Genomic DNA, 855 nt, shown 5'->3' with positions numbered 1-855 from the left:
TTACGGATTTTCCACATCTCACCCCTACTCCGGCTCTTGATGGGGTTCAATTTGAAATTAAACCTCAATTTATAACGATGATAGAGAGGAAGCAATTCAGTGGAGCCAAGGGTGAAGACCCGAATCTTCACATTGCCAACTATTGTCAATATTGTACCACCATTAGGGAAGCCGGGGTCACTCAAGACCAAATCAGGGAGATTCTCTTTCCTTTCTCTTTAACTGGAAAAGCTAAATTGTGGTTTAATGGCTTAAATAGAACTACACTTGGTATAACTGACTGTGAAACTCTTGTTTTGAATTTCTATAACAAGTATTACCATGCAGAGAGAACAACCGTACTACGGAGCGCGATCCAGAACTTTGCCCAAGAAGCCGATGAGTCTTTATATGAGGCTTGGGAGAGGTTCAAGGACTTACAAAGAGAATGCCCTCACCATAATTTCGCGCAATGGGAGTTTATCCAAGCCTTTTTTAACGGCATTGGAAATTCCTCTAGAATAATTTTAGACTCTGCAGCTAGTGGGAGATTTATGAATCTTAATGTTGATGATGCAGGTCAGGTTATTGAAGATATGGCGATACACATTTCCCAATATGGGAATCCTAGAGGATTTGCTAACAAGGGGAAGCATAGTGTCGACTCTGTATCCTTTTTGCAAGCTCAACTAAACTCTATTTGCCAAAAATTAGATAATCTGAGCACTGCTAATGTAGCTAATGTTTCTGCGATTAATAACAATTCTAATGAGGCTTTCTGTGAAAATTGTGGTATTGTAGGTCATTGGGAGCAAGATTGCAGGAGTTCCGTGGAGCAAGTTAATGCCTTTCAAGCCTATAGGCAGAACAACCCAT

The 855-nt window shown here is 40.5% G+C and overlaps 1 non-coding gene across 1 annotated transcript; it reads right to left on the bottom strand.

Annotated features, from left to right (window-relative positions):
• Window positions 1–338: 338 nt before the first annotated feature.
• On the bottom strand, window positions 339–445 carry LOC145565352 (small nucleolar RNA R71). The gene has a single exon (XR_014095016.1). It is a non-coding gene; the product is annotated as a small nucleolar RNA R71 (small nucleolar RNA).
• Window positions 446–855: the final 410 nt, after the last annotated feature.

The sequence above is a fragment of the Chenopodium album genome, chromosome 1, assembly GCF_948465745.1.
Source record: "Chenopodium album chromosome 1, dcCheAlbu1.1, whole genome shotgun sequence".
NCBI lineage: Eukaryota > Viridiplantae > Streptophyta > Magnoliopsida > Caryophyllales > Amaranthaceae > Chenopodium > Chenopodium album.
This window is presented reverse-complemented; position numbering and strand designations above follow the sequence as displayed.